General features: G+C 40.5%; 1 protein-coding gene across 12 annotated transcripts in view; it reads left to right on the forward strand.

Moving 5' to 3' along the window:
- The window catches only part of LOC309556114 (poly(rC)-binding protein 3-like), a 1,192,398-nt gene that overhangs the window by 1,158,689 nt on the left and 16,500 nt on the right, over positions 1 to 17,209 (forward strand). The gene's annotated exons all lie outside the window — the stretch shown is intronic.

A 17,209-nucleotide genomic window follows, 5' to 3' on the forward strand; every position in this document is an offset into this window, starting at 1 on the left:
CCCTCTATTAACTCTATATCTAGTAATACTTTTCTGTAAATATGTGTACTCTTGACAGGATTCAGTGATCTTAATTCAAATGGAATTAGGGCATTTTATATCTTTTATATTCAGAACTATAAACAAAGGGTATTCCATGTGTACTACATATTTTAAACAGTGCAGCACTACCTGTTTGTTAGCAACAAACTATATATTCTATTTTAGAGTGACCATGAAGGCAGCCTATGAGCTGCTGGCCAAACGCTGAACATTAACATTATAGGGTGGTCAGACATGCATTTATAGTGTGACTTACATAATACATTTGTAATGGTTGCTGGGTCTCTAAAAACCAATGGTCACTTCAGGGGACTGTAAATGTTTAGCTTATGCAGAGAGGTGTGGGTGGTGCACTACAAATACGGTGGGGTTGAATTATTAGGGTAAAATCAGCTGTTTACTTTACAAAGGGCTATTCCCAAAAACTTGCAAAGAATACCCAATCAAGCAGGGGACAGATACAGCATTTTTTCTTGCAAATGATTGGATGATGGAAGTTAGCAGAGCTTCACCTCATTAATTAAGCTCTGGGGAAATGTAAGTGCACTTCCCTTGCAAACTAAACAGTCTATTTGCCTTTAGTAAATCAACCCCTTGTCTCCAGCTTTCCAAGGGACAAACAGTAGTGATCACACAATATGTTCTATACAAGTCATTATTCCCCTAAGAAGCCTTGGCTTTGTGTGCCAATGAATATTATATCATCACCCGAAACAGCAACAAAATGCCAAGTGAAAAACACCTTAAAGGGTCAGTCAATACATCTGTGATATTATAGTTATAGATAGACCCTGGTGGGTTGCAGACTTTTTATATCTTATTCTTTGGTATTCCAAGAGCGAGATCCCCCTGTCATAATTTCCAACACTGTTAGGCCCTGTTCACACATTAAAAGCAGCTGTTTGAGGCATGTTTTCAATGCTCCCCAAATGCCTAGTAAAGTAGTCTACAATTGATAATATGAAGAGTGCACAGAGCGTTTGTGTCATGTCACATAGCTGAACTTTAAAAAGGGAGCTACATGTTGAGTTTGGAAGGAGTTGAAGCATTTCAACTCCTTCCATTCAAGTCTATGGTAAAGCACCAAAAACACGCTAGCAAGAGTTTGTGGGGCATTAGGCCTTGTACACAACAAAAAAAAGTGTAGGGTGCGCACTTGGGACATTTGGGGAGTGTGTTTAATGTACGTATAAAATGCATCAAACAATGCGCATTAACGCCATAGGCGTGTTTTTTCAGCGTCAGTATTTTGAGCAAGTGTAAACAAGACCTTACTGTCCACATGGGGGTTTTGAGCATTTAGGAAAGTCCTTTTGTATTCTCTAAAATGTAAATGAATAGAAATAAATCCAACAGTGGTGCCAACACCTCATTAATTGCCAGAGGAGGTGTGCAGGCCACATGAAGCACAATGACTGCAACAACACAATCCTTAAGAGATATAATAAACTTTCAGGTTGGTAAAAGCACACCTAAAGATTTTTTTTTTTGTTTTAGATAGAGTGGAGAGGGGTCAGAATATCTGTCAGGTTTTTACTGCAGTCTGCGACCCCATTCACCTTCTCTATGTGAAAGTGAAAGCCTCAAATATTGAGTTGTTCTCAGAACAACAATAGGGGGGAAATCTTCCAATGGGGACACTAGTTCTGGTGACCCTCACCAGAAAGTGATTTCCTCTCACTTCTTGTTATTGCTATTGGACAGGAAGTAAAAGAAAATCTCCCCAGTGGGATACAGAAAAAAAAAAACAGCTCCAAGACAAAAATGCGATGCCATAGCACCTTTCTCCTGCACTCAGAGATAGGGCCCGCTATCTGACCTATATGGAGATGTAATTCAATGGAACTCACACTTGGCTTCCCAAATGGCCACGGCCTTGCTGCCCTTTAAGACTGGGGTTGTCTGAAGGCACTAGAATCAAAAAACAAACAGAAGGGCTCACCGGCCTATCGCATTATTCTCTATAACAGGCTTTTTTGGTTAAAAGTATATATATACTCACAAACCAAGGTATAAAAAAGCACATCCAATCTGAACATCTGGAACAAACTGTATTCAATGACCAATGTCCTCAATATATGATGGCTAACACGTTTCGAGGCTTAGCCTCTTCTTCGGAGCCAGCTGAAGAAGAGGCTAAGCCTCGAAACGCTTTAGCCATCATATATTGAGGACATTGGTCATCGAATACAGTTTGTTCCAGATGTTCGGATTGGATGTGCTTTTTTTTTATACCTTTGTGAGTGTATATATATATATACCTTTAACCAATAAAACCTGTTATTGAGGATAATGCGCTAGGCTGGTGTGCCCTTCTGTTTGTTTTTTGATTCTAGTAAAAAAAAAAAAAAAAAACGCCTGGCGGGGTTAAAGCATTTTCTTACTTTATCCAAAATCAAAGAAAAAGTTTTGCTTTTAGTTCTACCTAACCTCTCCACCTCATCTACAAAATAATTAAATTTTAAACTTGAGCAGATTAACCCAAAGGGGAATTTCAGGCTGAGAAGTAATGTGGATTGAAGAAGGCACACATCCACTCTAGCAATATGGTGTTCAAGTGCTCCCTGCTGGCCACTGACATCATCTCACTGGGCTTCTTTCTAGGTGCTGATCTTCATCTATTTTGTTTAGCCAGGCCAAGATGACACCACTCCCATGCATGCATGGAAGTTTCTTCATCTTGGCAGATGCCAAAATCATACACAGAGTTTCACATGCGCAGTTAAGTGTACAGTGCAGACAGGCAGGCATGGAACTTTAATTGCAGAAGAGACATACAGTAGTATGTCTCTTCTGTATAAAAAAGAAAAAGCTCCAATTTAACATGTATGTAAAGACAATTTTTATTATAGTTTTTTCTTGTCATCTGGGTTCCTACTGGTAAATTTGTACCCTATATTACTCCTGCTGACCACTATCACTGAGACAAAAAGTGATGGAAAATTCAAGATTTTGGGGTTTTCACCAGGAGACAACTCTAGTTGGAATACATGTTCCTATAACAGCTCTATAAGATGGAAATTCCATTCACTTTGAGATTTGCTCTAATATTGTGTTGCATTTGCAGGACAGGAAGTAAACAGAAATCTTTCCAGTGGGACACAGGCATAAAAAATAACCTTAAGAGCCGGTTCACACTGAGGCGATCCGATTTCGGGGGACGACCTGTGAAGTCGCGTGCACCGCGACTTCGGCGTGACTTGCAGGAACTTAACATAATGCAAGTCTATGCAAGTCACTCCCAAGTCGCCCCAAAGTAGTACAGGACCCTTTTTCTAAGTCGGAGCGACTTTTAGAACGGGTCCTGTACTACTCAATGGACCGCGACATACCGCGACTTGTCAGGCTGACAAGTCGCCTGACAAGTCGCGCTAGTCTGAATGGGCTCTTAGAGTTTTGATTCTACCCTACTCTAAAACTAAATAAAAAAAATGAAAATAAAACAACTAACTGACATGCTGTATATGAAATGTTTTTGTCTGTGATTTGGACAGCATAGTGCTAGAGTTACATAGACATCAGCTGGCCACCACCTTGACAAGTAGTTGCTAGAAGCGAGACCTTCACAAGAAGTAGCTGTTGAAATGGGGGATAAAGGTAAGTAAAACTTGCTTTTCATCCCCCATGCACCACTCCACATTATTACCTAGCCTGGAGCATTTCTATACAGCAATGTATTAGAATAATTCATTTACAGATTAGAATAAGAGCAAGAACTGTGTCTGTGTGCCCTCTAATGCAATGACAGAAAAAACAGACAGCAAGACTGATTTGATTTGTGAAATGAAAATTACATTCTAGACTTGTTACATAAAAATCTGCTCCTGCAAAAAATAAGACATGGCATTTGCTTCCACTATTAACAGGGCATGTATAGAAAGATTGCTAAAATAAGGGGACATCCAGTTAAACTACATCAATGATTAGTATTACAATATAAAAGCTGTGAGGATTAGGGACAGTGAAATAAATGCATTTATAGTGTTCGACTGTAGTGCATCATATTAAACAAGTATACGTTAAGAATTGATAGAGTACGGTTATTTACATTGTATTATAAAAAGCATTTTTTTTTATTTTATTTATATATTCTAAAATATATGTGCATTGTGTTATAAAGACAATGCTTTTTTGTGTATCCAAATTTAACCTATTTGCAAAAAAAACCTTATTGATAAAAAAAAAAAGTATTATTTCTAAAAGTTAGAAATTATTACAAAGCTGCTCTGAATCTCCCCACCATAAATTTAGTCACTAAAATAAATGCAATAATGAATGAAATAAAACACTATATTACTAAAAGAATTAGGGCGCCTGCCTTTCCACGCACATGAACTTTAATGGAATCCCAGTCTTAGTCCGTAGGCTTCAATATTGAGTTGCCCCACCCTTTGCAGCTATAACAGCTTCAACTCTTCTGGGAAGGCTGTCCACAAGGTTTAGGAGTGTGTCTATGGGAATGTTTGACCATTCTTCCAGAAGCGTATTTGTGAGGTCAGGCATTGATGTTGGAGAGAAGGCCTGGCTTGCAGTCTTCGCTCTAATTCATCCCAAATGTGTTCTATTGGGTTGAGGTCAGGACTCGGTGCAGGCAAGTCAAGTTCCTCCACCCCAAACTCGCTCATCATTGTCTTTATGGACCTTGCTTTGTGCACTGGTGCGCAGTCATGTTGGAACAGGTAGGGGCCATCCCCAAACTGTTCCCACAAAGTTGGGAGCATGATATTGTCCAAAATGTCTTGGTATGTTGACACCTTGAGGGCCAGTTTTTTTTTCTGTATCAACAGCCCATAGATAGTAGGTTATATGGTTTCTAATGGCATAGTTCCCACCAGTGCAGTCAGTTCCAGTGCAATCCAGTTCCAGAAAAAAAGTAGAACATGCTGCATTTTTCCTGCACTGGACTGTACTAGAATGCTGTCAAATACATCACAAACGCACTGAAATGCACCGAAACGCACCTAAACCCGGTGCATTTTTGATGCAGTCCAGTGCATCCCCCCCTCCCCATTTTCTCTTAACCCTAAATAAGGACATGTGTGTTACAGTGCGTTTTTGATACATTTTACAGCGTTGCAGTAAAGTCCAGTGCAGGAAAAATGCAGCATGTTCTACTTTTTTTTCTGGAACTGGAACACAATAGTGTGAACTATGCCATTGGAAACCATATAACCTACTTTCCATGCATTTTTGATGCAAAAAAAAAAAATGCACTGGACTGCATGATGTGTGAACTGGCCCTCAGAGTTCCCTTCACTGGAACTAAGGGGCCAAGCCCAAACCCTAAAGAACAACCCCACACCGTAATTCCCCCTTCACCAAATGATTTGGACCAGTGCACAAAGCGATGATATGTTAGTCGCCTACCACAGGTTAAGAATGGAAGAAAGAATATCTCAATGTCGAAAATTCCAATTTGGCAAGGAAGACATTTGCATCTATGTTAGGAAGGACAACACACATATCTAATTAAATAATCTACCATTTTTAAAGGTACCTATAGACCTATGAACCATAAAGTAATGGGGAATAGGAAACATTTCCATCACAGCTAGGGCCCTTTCACACGGGCGTTCTGTATGTCCGTATATCACCCCATCTGTTTGCAGGTGATATACGGACATAATGAATGTCTATGGGATTGCGGATGTCAGCGGATGACCATCCGCTGACATCCGATTTTCTTCCTTTCAGTTCTGTTCCATTTTTTGGAACGGAACAGAACCCTATTTTTGTTCCGTTTAAAAAACGGAAAGGAAGAAAAATCGGATGTCAGCGGTGTCATCCGCTGACATCCGCAATGTCCATAGACATACATTATGTCCGTATATCATCCGCAAACGGATGGGATGATATGCGGACATATAGAGAGGATGACACAAATGTCATCCGCTCCGTGTAAAAAAAAAAAAAAAAAGCACCGGAGCAGAGCCAAAAAACTGATCGCCCATGTGAAAGAGCCCCTAATGTTATATTAGCAGCTGTTTCCGCATTTTTTTAATGATCAAAAACATGTTAACACAGAAGTTATCTAATAAGTATGAATCCCTACAATGTGAATGGTACTGTGGGATGAGCACCCAGTCAAGAAACTAAAATGTATGTCTATGCAAACTGCTGCTATTTGTTGCTCTTGTTCCATGTTCTGAGATTCACACATTCAACTTGCCATTGTCTGAAAAGGACTTGCCTGTCATATTCTACAAAGGTTTACAAAAGCAATAATGTTATGTTTGCTGTTCAAGACTCTCAGTGCAGACACTGTTAAGCCTGGTACACACCATTGGTTTTTTTTCTGTTCAATCCGGCGGGTTGAACGAAAAAAAAACTGTCAACTTCGGTCGGAGCTGCTGTACTAACAATCCAAAGTTAATACAACAATCTCCCCCGCTGGACTATGTTCTGACAGGGCCATTGGCTGAAAGTGCTGATTGGGAGTTTTCCAGCATGCTCATCCAACAGAAGCCAAGTGCCTTACACATGGGCCGAATGTTGGCTGCTTTTTATTGAACCGCCGATGCTGGCCGATGTCGATTGGCATTCGGCCTGGGTGTACAGGGCTTTAGGGGCCTTTCACACTCGGGCACTCCACTCTATTCCAGCCTGAAGCACAATGGGGGATGTCAGTTTTTGTAGTGGACCTAAGACTGTGGTGGACCCGTGATGGCTCTGTTGGAAGACAGATGTAATAGCATCTAAATCCTTTTACATCAGGCTACCTCCAATCCTCCACGTTTAGGTCCAGACCTGGAAGGACTCTGAATTCCAAAGCTCACATTTTTAAAGAATAACATCAAAAAGGAATACAGAAGTTGCTAATGGCTGTCATCTGTATTTTTCTAAGTACTTCATATGACAGTGACCTGGAAAATCTGATACATGTATGTTTGTTCTGGGTCAGTGACTTTCTAAATAGTGCGGTAAAGAGAAAAATAACAACTGTGTAGTTCTCTTTTAAAGTGATATTAAACCCTCAGTTTGGTAAAGCTCTTTCAGCAGCTGATTTAGGCCCCTTTCACACTGGTGCGACTTGTCCTGTGACTTGGGACTGCAAAGTTGTACTTGATCATTTCCAATGAGTACCGTTCATATCTGTGCGACTTCAAGTTGCAACGACTTCAAAGTAGTCCCTGCACTACTTTGGTCCGACTTTGATGCGTTTTGAGGTCCATAGACATAGGCATTGCTTCAAGTCCAGTCAAAATCGTGGCAAAGACAATTGAGTTAAAATCGTGGCATAATCCCGCAACTTTTAGGTCACACAAGTGTGAAAGGGCCCTTAATCACTTACTGTGCAGACCACTTTTTATCTATAACTAAAGGCAAAACGTTTTTTTTTAGAGCACCTGTCAGTTCTAATTTTTGTCTGTGTCCCTGTAAGGCCCCTTTCACACAGGCGGACCTTTCAGATCCTCCTGTCAGTTTTTTTTGGCGGATATGAACGGATGCCCCATGCATTTCTATGGGGCATCGGATGTCAGCGGAGACATGTCCGCTGACATCCAATCCGATCCGATCCGTCAAATCTGGACTGATGGAAACCCTATTTTCCATCCCTTCAGCGGATCGGATGGGATCGGATGAGAATGGACAGATGGTCCGTTCCCATCCGATTCACCCATAGAGAACAGCGGGACCTGACAGCTGTGTCTCCGCACACAGTGTGGAGACACAGCTGCCATCCGCCTGAGAAAAAGGGGCCTTAGGGAGATTCACACTCTCTATTTGTCCTGTGTACCATTAGCATTGAAATTGAAAGTAAAATAAATACCCACATAATGGGTTGTCCCCAGAAAAGTAATAGACACTAGTTTTGGTGACCTGGGGGGGGGGGGGGGTAGGGGAGCAAGTAATCCCTTTAATTTGCAGGGATTTCCTTTCACTTTCTGTTTGGCTACAGGACTGGTGAAGGGAAATCTCCACAATGGGACACAGATGGTGAAAAAAAAAATCTAACAGGGGTTATAACCCTCCCTCCAGGGGTCTTCAAACTATGGCCCTCCAGTTGTTCAGGAACTATAAATCCCATCATGCCTAGTCATGTATGTGGATGTCAGAGATTTACAATTCCTCATGGGATGTGTAATTCCACAACAGCTGAAGGGCCGTAGTTTGAAGATCCCTGCCTTACTCCATCCAAAATGTAAAAAAGAATTTGTGCCTATAGTTCTACTTTAACCCTTTTTGGACCGGAAGGATTTTACCCCCTTAATGATGAGGACATTTTATTCGATACGGCACTGGGTTATTTTAACTGACAATTGTGCAGTCGTGCGACGATGTACCCAAAAAAAATGTATTTCCTTTTTTCCCACAAATAGAGCTTTCTTTTGGTGGTATTTTATCACCTCTGCAGGTTTTATTTTTTGCGCTTGAAACAAAAAAAGAGTGACAATTTTGAAAAAAGCAATATTTTTTTACTTTCTGCTATAAAACACAGCCAATAAAAAAATGTAAAAATCTAATGTTTTCATCAATTTAGGTAAATATATATTCTGCTACATATTTTTGTCCTGCATATTGATTGGTTTCCACTAAAGTTATAGCGTCTATAAACGATGCAATATTTTTATGGAATTTTTATTTTTTTACTAGTAATGGCAGTGATCAGCAATTTTTAGTGAGACTGTGACATTGCGGCGGATAAATCCAACATCTAACTAACACTTTTGACACTTTTTGGGGACCAGTAACACTAATACTGTGATCAGTGCTAAAAGAAATGCACTCTCACTGCACTAATGACACTGGCAGGGAAGGGGTTAACATATGGGGTGATCAAAGGGTTAAGTGTGTCCCTAGGGGGTGCTTACTAACTGTGGGGGGTGTTACACTGATTGGGGGAAGACAGAGATCCTGGTTCCTGCTTAGCATTTGCCTTGTTTTCCCTCTCCCAGGGATGATCGCGAGTGGCCGGCAGACATCGGGTCTACCGGACCCGCTGTTTAACATCACCGCTAGCCATTCGCAGCACGATCGAGGCTCCAGCAGCACGATCACGCCATCTAGTGGCTTTTGAGCGAAACAATGTATAGATATGTCGTTTGGCGCAATAGAGCCGACATGCCGCAGTAAATACACGGCGGATGGTCAACAAGTGGTTAAGGTTCCATAAAATAATATTATTACTATAAAACAAGAATAGTAGGTTAAGGTTCCATGCACACTAGATACTCAAAAAACACCAAAAAATGCTGAAAAAAGCTAATATTTATCAGTTTTTTGCCAGCAATTTTAGGAGCATTTTTGCAGTGTTTAGGAGAGTTAGTGTGTTTGTTAAGGAGTGGGCTACTGCCAGCATCCTTCACAACTAGTGAATAGTTGGTTGTTAAGGAGTAGGCCGGCAAGCCCGCCACTGTGTCCTTTACAGCGGATCAAATGCACATATTTGCAAGCACACATTGGATCATCAATTGCGTCCAAATCTTTATGGAAGAATGATCACATCACAGAAGACATAGTGCAACATTTCGAGGCCACGAAGGACCCCTTCGTCAGGCATGTAATGATGTGCCTGACGAAGGGGTCCTGCGCGGCTCCGAAACATTGCACTATGTCTTCAGTAATGTGATCATTCTTAAAAAAAGATTTGTACGCATTGATGATCACGGGTGAGTTGGAGAATATGTGCATTTGCTTTGTGATGTTTCCAGTTCCAGCTGGTTAAGATGGTGCAGAACCTGTTGCTCCTAAAGTCCTATCTAGTGTACGATGGGAATATAGATGCTATTTTACAGGGGATGACTCATCAGCTGTCAGCTGAATGTAAACAAAAAACAGCATGGAGTTCTTTTTGGGTCTGGTATGGATTTTACAGGGATTTGCATGCCAAAAATAAAAAAAAAAACATTGTGGGACCCCCCCCTATATCTATATCAGACCCTTAGGTCTGGTATGGATTTTAAAGAGAACCCCACAGCAAAATGAAAGAAAAATCCATACCAGACCCTTATCGAAACATGCAACTAATCAAGACAGGAAATGGGGGGGAACAAGTGAGTGCCCTCCCCACCTGAATTATACCAGGCTTCTCCACATGGGGGGGGGTGCAGGGGGGTTGTTGTGTGGGTTCAGGGGGGATTTATCGGAATCTGGAAGCCCCCTTTAACAGATCCTACCCCCATGTGAATGAGTATGGGGTACATTGTAGGGCGGATTTCCTAAAGCGGAACTTCCCCTTTTGGGTGGAGTTCCACTTTAAAGAGTAACTCCACTTTGGTTGAGAAAAAAATATTCCCCTCTGGGGGATAAATGTACATTGCAGGGATTTGAAGAAGAAATAGCTGTTTGTTTGGTTGTGTCCATGGGCAGAGTGAATCTGTATGAGAGTGATTTTATAATTATCAATTAGCTGCTGCACTTTCTGGGGTGTGGGGGTGTAGTTCTGTACACCATCTGTGCATAGAACACGTCCAGGTTACATACATAGTTACATAGTAGTTGAGGTTGAATAAAGAAATAGTCCATCCAGTTCAACCTGTGTAGGTGTGTGTGACCCTAATCATCTCTCATACCCCTTAATGTTCTGATCCTTGAGATGTTTGTCCAAGAGTCTTTTAAAAGTAACCATATTTCACGCAGAAACTACCTCTTGTGGTAGAGAATTCCACAATCTTGTAGCCCTAACCGTAAAGAACCCCCCGCGTTGCCTGAGGTTAAAACGCTTCTCCTCTATTCGCATTGTATGTCCTCGGATTCTCATGCAATCCTTGCGACTGAATAGCTTTTTTTCTATGGTGAGATCACCATTGAGGTATTTGTAAATTGCTTTCATGTCCCCTCTCAGGCGTCTCTTCTCAAGGGAGAATAAATTAAGCGATTGTAGACGCTCTTTATAATTAAGGTCCTCCAATCCCCTAATTAGTTTAGTTTCCCTTCTCTGGACTCTCTCCAGCTCCAACACATCCCTTCGTCCTGAGGACTGGTGACCAGAACTGGACAGAATACTCCAGATGCGGTCGGACCAGAGTTTTAAAAAAGTGGTAGAATTATAGTTTTATCTCTGGAAAACATCCCTTTCTTTATGCATGCTAATATTCTGCCGGCTTTGGCAGCTGCCGCTTGACATTGCATGCTATTGCTTAGTCTATCCTCTACTTGGTTGCAATTATGCATTGCATTTTACATAATATTACAGCGCTGCATATTTAAAAGAAATAGTAATTTTTAATAACATTCAAAGACAATATGACTTAATATTGAATATTCTATATATTTATTTTTTATTAGCCATTTTTTTCCCACAAAAGTGGAATTACCCTTTGTGACATGAACGCTGCCCTAGGTTTTCTGTTTCAGGGTGGCTCCATTCTCTTGCAGGATCCTTTGTCCTATGGAGTCACCCTTTCATGCAGGTACTATAGTAGCTCTGTCTTCTTACACAGTGTGCATAAAGAGAAACACACAGCCCCATAGCCTAGAATGACAAGGCACTCCCCTGCATCTCCCTCCTCCTCCTCCCTTTTCCAAGCAAACAGGCTGGCTGGAGATTGCACTGTTCACTGATAGCTCTTTCCTTTGAAAACCAGAAGCTCAGGGAAGCAGTGCTGATAGAGCAGGAGCCAATGGCAATGAAAGTTGTAAATAGCAAGTTCTGGGGTATTGTTCTCAATGTGTTAAGCTAAAAACAGAGGGTTTAATACCACTTTAATGACGTCGCCCACACATTTGTACTGCTATAAATAGATGTTTTCTTCATGTTGCACGATTTTATATTAAATGCACTACCTTTCTTCAAATTCACATAATTTTAAATCTAGAAATAGAAGCAACTAATCATATGACTTTGTAATAAAATATTTGTTACTGGTAATGTTTTCCTATTTTGTATACAACACATCATGTAATATTCTGTTTGGCTTTGTGTTCATGAATTTTCTCCACAATGTCTGGGTCACATTTTGGGGACATTTAAATATTACATTGTCAATGTCTAACATTTTAGGTACAGATTTAAAGAGCAGAACTCTTTTTAAATATATGGGTGTTATCAATATTATCATCTTTGATGAAAAAATCCTCAATTCTAGGTCCCTGCAGTAAGCGCTAGCATACAGCTTGACATCACTGTGCTCTGGAAATCGACTTCAGCTTTTATTTGTCTGAATCACAGGCACGGATTTCTTTTCTGAGACCTATCTAAGATGCAAGTGATGCTTGTTTGAAGATTTTGTTGCGGATGTAAGCTAAACAAAAAAGTTAAAAAAAAAAATATAGAAAAGATATAACCCAGAAATTAATTCTTACTGAGATATGCTGTCTGGAGTTTGCCTAACCATCCCTAGTTTTATTATTGCTGCTGTTTATATATATATATATATATATATATATATTAAAAGTAACAGAATGCACAGCTAGTTGCCATGATTCTGGCATAATTTGCATTCTCATTTCTGCTCTACAAACCTGCCATTACCTAATTGATAATTTTTTTTTTTTTTTTCAGTAAATTAAAAAATAAACCAAAAATAGCAACATTGTTGAATAAACCTCAGAATTAAAACCTAGATTACCTTAAAGTGTATCTAAACATAAAAAAAAATCAAATATTGCAGCTTATCAGTCCTTACACATGGTAACTTCATTCATTTCTGATTTTAAAAGATTCTTTCTTAATTTTGACCTGGTGATCCCCCTAGTTACATACTGTACTTTATGTCCTACCTGGGGTGATAAAACTCACTTTCCATACTGTATCTACAGAGGATCAGCATTGTTACCCTAGACCAGCCTTTCTCAACCTTTTCAACAACACAGAGGAATCCTTAAAATAACCTTCTGGTCTCAGGGAACTCCTGCTAAGAATTACTATATTTATAACTCATGATACATTAGTGTGATGGTCAGTGGGAAGAATGCTCCTCACACTTGTAGTTATTGGCAAGAATTCCCCCCTACAGATAGCTAAAAAGATCAATGGTGTCACTGGGAACTCATCTGAGAGGCAGTATTTGCTGGTTGCTCAAGGAACCCCTAGTAACCTCTGGAGGAACCCCAGGGTTCCATGGTTGAGAAACCCTGTCCTAGACTGTTCTCTTGTTTTAAACCACAAACATCTCCCCCCTCTCATCTCTGGTACAAAAGAGCAAGTATTATATAGTCTAAAGCCCCGTACACACGCACAGATTGTTGGCCGTAAATTGTCGGCCAACGTCCGATCTGCCGATTGTAGGCTTGTTAGTATGATGCTTCCGACAACCAACTGCGAATTTTCGGGCGAAAAAAATCTGGTGTGCATGCTATAAAATTTTTGTTGGCCAACAACAGAACGGCCGATTGTTCCTCAGTCAGTACAGATTTCGACAGACAAAAATCAGATGAGCAAGACTGGGCATGCTCAGAGAAGAAAAACCACACGGAAAGTCAACCATCACATGACATCACTTCTGAAGTTGGTTTTTGTTGGCCAACAAAAGTCCAGTGCAAGTCTAGAGCACATTTCAACCAACAAACAACACTGGACAAAAGATGGCCGATCGGTTGGCCAACAATCTGTGCGTGTGTACGGGGCTTTATATAGAGACAGTTGGGAAAGCTGATAACATTGTTTGAGGTATCAGTTCAGCACCCAGAAAGTTACATGGACACTGCAATTCTGGTAGGATCAATAGGTATGTTTTTGTCCAATGCAAAAAATGTGGCATACCTGACATAATAAAACAAATGCAGCCACCAAATCTAAGAACTGGTAAGCTGCAATATATTACATTTTTAATCTTGGGGTTAGACATCCTTTAAGCATTTACTGACCTCCTCGTGAAAATTCTAGATGTCTGGCTCTCATTCAACTCTTTGGCTTTAGCGCATTCTGAGTCAATTGCCTGGATTAAGTTTGCAGCTGGTGACGTTGGTGTCAAATCAGAACTCTTAATTTTCATACTGCTTCAGGCCACTAATTTAGAAATCTTCAAAGCCAGAGGGTTAGCATGTCAACCAGGCAACCAGAATTTTATAGAAAGATCAACAATGGATTATCTTTTTCAGTACAGGTTTCTATGAACGGTGCATCCCATCCCATACTTATTGAAGATGTATTATGTAACATTTTGTTAATATGGCACCTTCGAATCATCAAGCAGGCAGACATACAGTATATATATATTAACAACAGAACATTCTTTTTAGTTTGAGTTACAGTGCTCACATTTAAAACCAGACTATCCTATCATTTTTACTTACTGACTGTCCATTCATTAAGCTAGATATCCAGCATTGCTATGTCTGTAGGTTACATCAGAAGGAAGGAGAGTGGACATTAAAAAAAGATGGTCACAAATTAACCTTAAAGCTTACGTTAAGTCAGAATAAAAATAACAAAAATCAGTACAAGGGACATTACATATGATAAATCTGATGTATCCCTTGTGCTGCTGGCTCCTGCTTTCCTTGAAATATTCATCCACTGACCCTACCTCCACCACTGTAATCTTCCAGTGCATCACAGATTATTAAAACTTAGGCGTGATAGGCAGTCATTAAGAGTCTTTGACTATGCCTGCCCTTTCCTCCCAGCTCCTCCATTCATAGAAAATATACTATGGTGTCTATGAATGAAACGTAATCAATGAATAGAGGGAGTGAACCTTTTGATCATCCACCAATCCCCTATTCATAGATCCTGTTTTATTCATAGAAGCTGTAGTACAGCCTCTATGAATGGATGAGGGTGGAAAGGGTGGGCCTGGTTGGGCACTCGTGATGAATGCCTGTCACAGCTTCCTCAGTTCTATAATCCCCAGCTGCAACAGAAGATTATGATGGCGTGGGTGGGGGGATCAGAGGGTAAAGATTTAATGCAAAGCAGGAGCCAGCAGCCCAAGTCAAAAAAATGTCACTTTTGCTGATTCTTTTTTCTTTGGCTAAACTTATGCTTTAAAGAGTACTGATGTGAAAATGTAATTTCTATTATGCTACTGCTCATATGTACTTATGCTGCAGAATACCAATCAGACACCTACTCCCAAATCATAAAACGTCCTATCAGCAAAAGCTTCTTGGCGCTCAATCCCCCTATGTCCTACCTACAGTAGGATGGGCTGGATATAAGAAGTGTGCCCCTAGTGGCTGTTTAAACTTGTTCAAACTGCACGTATGCACATGCATGCAAATTGAACTAACTTGAGAGGCCACTTCCAATTACCAGCCTGAGACTAAAGCCCCGTACACACACAACGATTATCGGCCGACCGATCATCCGACCTTTGTCCAGAGTGGTGTTTTGTTGGTTGGAATGTGCCTAGACTGCACACAAATTTTCTCGCCCAACAAAAATCTGCTTCAGAAGTGATGTCATGTGTTGGATTGCTTTCTTTGTGTTCTTTCTTCTCTGAGCATGCCCAGTCTTGCTCATCAGATTTTTCCCTGTCGAAGTCTGTACTGACTGCACGAAAATCGGCCATGTTTTGACAGCGGACAAAAATTTTATAGTCTGCACACCAGATTTTTTTCGGCCCGAAAAGTCGGAGTCCGTTGTCGAAAGCATCATACTAACAAGCCGAAAATCGGCAGATCGGACATTGGCGAAAATTCCCTGCCAATTTTCGACGCGTGTGTACGGGGCTTAACAGTTTTTACTGACAGCTGGTGCACAGTCTACATATATTGGGGGAAAAACATAGCACCATTTTCACCATATGAAACATGGTGTGTAATGTGCATGGTGTGATCCTGGATGCATGGAGGGATAAACTGACTCTTTAACCACTTCAGCTCCGGAAGGTTTTACCCCCTTCCTGACCAGGCCATTTTTTGCGATACAGCACTGCGTTGCTTTAGCTGATAATTGTGCGATCGTGCAACCCTGTACCCAAATAAAATTGATGTCTTTTTTTTTCCCATGAATAGAGTTTTCTTTTGGTGGTATTTGATCATCTCTGCGTTTTTTGTTTTTTTTTTGCACTATAAACAAAAAAAGACTCACATAAAATGTTTTTAGTGGGTGGAACCATTTACATAATGTTTAAAGCACCAACATTCCGAATGGAAATTGTAAAGCAAGTATGGGAACTAGGTACTTTATAGGTGCAAAAAATGAACCAGGCAAACTATAATAAAGAACTAAGTACCAATAGACAATAGAAAAAATTATAATGTATATATAAATATAAAATACATTGATTTATTTATTACAAAATGTTTAAAAACATCAATTATAAAATCAATATACATACAACTACACTTTGATTTGACCGGTTTTGCTTCGATGGCTTCTTCGGGAATAAGCACAGATGAAAATCTTGGCTGAATGAACAAATACAAAGATAATATAAGTATACACAGACAAATGTATTAACCATATTCTAATATAATCACATTTAGATATCAGTGCAGCCTTCACCACTCCAACCGGAAGATTATCTATACCTGAGTGAACGTTAATACGTAATTTCATGATAGGATTTAATGTATTTTTGGATCTTTTGATCCAATGTTAGTAGATACCAGTATTGGCATCACTTTTAGGTACTGGCGCAAGATTAAAAAACGTCGGCAGTCAGCCCCTCACAGGCAAATCGACGTAGGTCTACATTGCTCGCTTGTGAGGGTCTAGGGAGCGAGCGCGCGCCGCTGGAGGCGCGCTCCCGCGCGGTCACGCACCCCCCCACGCGTGTGACCGGCAGACCCGATGTCCGCCGGTCACTCTGCGATCGTCGGGGGAGAGGGAGAAAGTCAGGCGGCTTGTGTAAACAAGCTGCCTGTCATTCTCCCCTGTGTATGATTGATGATCATACGGTTCTACTATGTAGAACCGTTGATCACCGTTCATACAGCTGAAGCCACAGCCAATCACAGTAGAAAGCACGCCCCTAGGGACACACACAGCCCCTCCCTCTCAAATAAAGTTAACCCCTTCACTACCAGTGTATTTTTACAGTAACAGTGCATATATATAGCACTGATTACTGTAGTAATGTCACTGGTAACCCCAAAATGTCAAAAATGTCAGTCAAGGGTCCGATCTGTCCGCCGCAATGTCGCAGTACCGCAAAAAAAATCGCAGATCGCCGCCATTATGCGTTAAAAAAAAAAACAACAAAAATGACAAAAATCTTTCCCTTTGTTAGTAAACGCGATAACTTTTGCGCAAACCAATCAAAATACGCTTTTTGCAATTTTTTTTACCAAACATAGGTAGCATAAAACAAATTGGCTGAAAATGTTAAAAAAT

This window comes from Pelophylax lessonae, assembly GCF_965119305.1.
Source record: "Pelophylax lessonae genome assembly, chromosome: 5".
Taxonomy (NCBI): domain Eukaryota; kingdom Metazoa; phylum Chordata; class Amphibia; order Anura; family Ranidae; genus Pelophylax; species Pelophylax lessonae.